The sequence below is a fragment of the Chrysochloris asiatica genome, unplaced genomic scaffold (genome assembly GCF_000296735.1).
Source record: "Chrysochloris asiatica unplaced genomic scaffold, ChrAsi1.0 scaffold00115, whole genome shotgun sequence".
NCBI lineage: Eukaryota > Metazoa > Chordata > Mammalia > Afrosoricida > Chrysochloridae > Chrysochloris > Chrysochloris asiatica.
Window position 1 is genome coordinate 5346449 of NW_006408633.1, and position 2815 is coordinate 5349263.

Genomic DNA, 2815 nt, shown 5'->3' on the forward strand with positions numbered 1-2815 from the left:
AGGTCTCCCCATTGCCTTCTTGCCTGCATGGTTTCTGTTGAGAGATCCGAGCTTAATCTGATTTGCTTGCCTTTGTATGTTACACTTCTTTTCCCAAGATACTTTCAGGATTCTGTCCTTATCTTTGATTTTGGAGAGCTTGATTATTATATGTCTTGATGATTTTCTTTTAGGGTCTATCCATCCTGGGGTTCGTTGAGCTTTTCAACAGCCGCTCCTTGGAAACCTTATACACAGCTGCAATAGGGATCAGAACTGACTCGATGGCACTTAACAATAACAAATCTTCAATGAACACTGGACTGTAAAACATAAGGTCCACAATTCGAGCCTGCCAGCTGCTCCAAAGGAAAACAATGAGGCTTTCTGTTTTGGCGAAGATTAAAAGCCTTGGAAACGCTACACGGGGTCACTATGAGTTGGAACTAACTACATGGCACATGGCAAAGTGGCCACATCAATGGGCTCAAGCATGGCAACAATTGTGAGGTGGGCCCCAGATCGGGCAGTGTTTCGTTCTATTGTGCATAGGGTTGCTATAAGTCAGTACCGACTCGATGGCACCTAACAACAACAACACAGTGCTGAACAAACAACCTTCACAAGAGTTTGAAGCTACTTTTTTTCACTCTGCAGATGAAGAAACCAGGACTCCCAGAAGTTGGGCCATTTCTCTAAGGCCCTAAGGCTAGTTTGCAGAGTTAGATTTTCACCTACATCTGTACTCTGGAGTCCTGGTGTGGCCCTGTGGATTAAGGCGACAGACTGCAAAGCCACTTGAACTGCAAGGTCGGCAGTTCAAGCTCACCAGCTGCTCCTCGGAATCCCTATACAGGGTTGCTATGGGTCAGAACCGACTCGACGGCACTTCACAACAAAAACATACTCTGCCTCACAGTGAGAACATGCAAGGAGACAGGGCCTCCCTATAGACAACAAGGAATCAACAGCTGTCGAACTAACAATAGTTATCAATATTTAAAATGACAGCATTTTTTGAGTTATTACAATACCAGTAAACTATATCAAAGTTTACCCTAAAGCAGCAGTTGAAATCTCATAGCTTGTATCAAATCCAGCTTTAGAGAAGCCTTTGTTGTTCTCAACAAAGTCTGTTTAAACATGTTTAAAATGCCTAATTTTAGATAGGCATATACATGGTAGCGTAGTAGTCACGAATCGGGCTGCAAACCTTAAGATCAGCAGCTCAAAACTACCAGACGCTCCATGGGAGAAAGATGAGGTTTTCTGCTCCTGTAAAGATTTACAGCCTCAGAAACCCTGTACAGGGTCGCTATGGGTCGGAACCGACTCCACGGCACTTAACAACACCACCACCTTTAGTTCATTGTGTAAAACTAGACTGTCTTACATCCCACTCCTTTCACTCATCTACTAACCATGACCCTCCCAACAATCTGTGACTAGTCCTAGAAAGGATTCTGAATATCCTGAGTTGCTAAGCTTTCGAAAACAGATTCCTTACCTGTGCCTGCATTCCGCTACTAGCCATAAGGTTCAAGATCAAAGTCCAATAAGAAAAAGACTCAAACCAAAAGACAGTGGGCTCAGGGTCTTCATGAAAAAGAGAACGGAATTGCTATCGTCAATCAAGTCTGAAATCTAATGTTTTGAGTTATAATGACTGCTCCCAACTCCCTCCAATTTTACAATACTATGTTCATATAAGCCTCTAAGACTCCTATAGCTCCAAAGCTTCAAAAAAAGAAAAATCTAAAGAACTTAAAAATAATCATATGACAAAATAATTATAACCTAGATTTTACCCTCTCATGCAACATGGTTAATTTTAGATAATATACAGAAAATCATATCAAGTAGCTGATATGCAAAGTGAATATTTTTAAATCATTAATTTATAAACATGGAAGCAATGGAAGAATGGAGCGATCTACTTAGAACCCATTTAGAAGTTCCGCTCTTCTCTCATAACACGGCTAATATGGAGGATATCTGGTATGTAGAATGGGGATGAGCCTTTCTGATCGGGCCGAGGCTGGGAACAGCATGGCCAGGTTGCCCGACATGTGGACAAAATCAATCTGCTGTGAAAGAGAAAATGCAGCTGACACAAGAAGAAGGAAAGCCCAGTGCAGAAGGAAATACCCAGCAGTCCTCTGCACTCCTCCCATGCCTCAGCTATTCAATCGTTGGTTTCTAAGAACCAGTATGTTACCCTTTGTTCTTAAACATTTTAACTACTAATGCAATGTCTCAATAGTAAAGGTCATAGGAAAAAAAAAAAATCACAACATTAAGAGTTCTTAAAACATCAAAGAAGCAGCGAGCTAAGCCCTGCATCGTTCAGCAGACTATGGTGAGCCCAGGTGGAGACCTGGTCAGCCAACAGTGAGGCAAGACCTGGGGACTCATGGACTCAGAGTCAGTGACACAACCACAGAGGACAAGAGTGCAGACCGAAGCGACCAACTGATAAGAAGAGGGCGGACAGACGCAGGAACACCCACACCTGCAGATGATACCCACTTGCCATGGCTCCAATGATGGGATGAACAAAGCTCAACCCGAAGAAGAAAGAAGAGGAAAAAAGCGTCATCTGATACAATTTGATAAACTGGACATCCGCCTATAAATGCAGTAGCTCAAAACAGGAAACAAATCCCTGTTCCAAGAATTATTCCTACCCCCTCCACACAAAGAGTAGATAGGGATGGACAACTTGCACATTGACTAAACAAAAATGGAAGAAGGGATACAAAGGTAAGAAGTGACTGGCTTACAAGCTTTCAAGAGGGAACCTAGATCCACAGGGCAGGGAGGATGGTAGAGTCTC

The 2815-nt window shown here is 42.8% G+C and overlaps 1 protein-coding gene across 1 annotated transcript in view; it reads right to left on the bottom strand.

The window, feature by feature from the left end:
- Positions 1–2815, bottom strand: part of CEP135 (centrosomal protein 135kDa) — a 92503-nt gene that overhangs the window by 52663 nt on the left and 37025 nt on the right. The window lies entirely within an intron of this gene.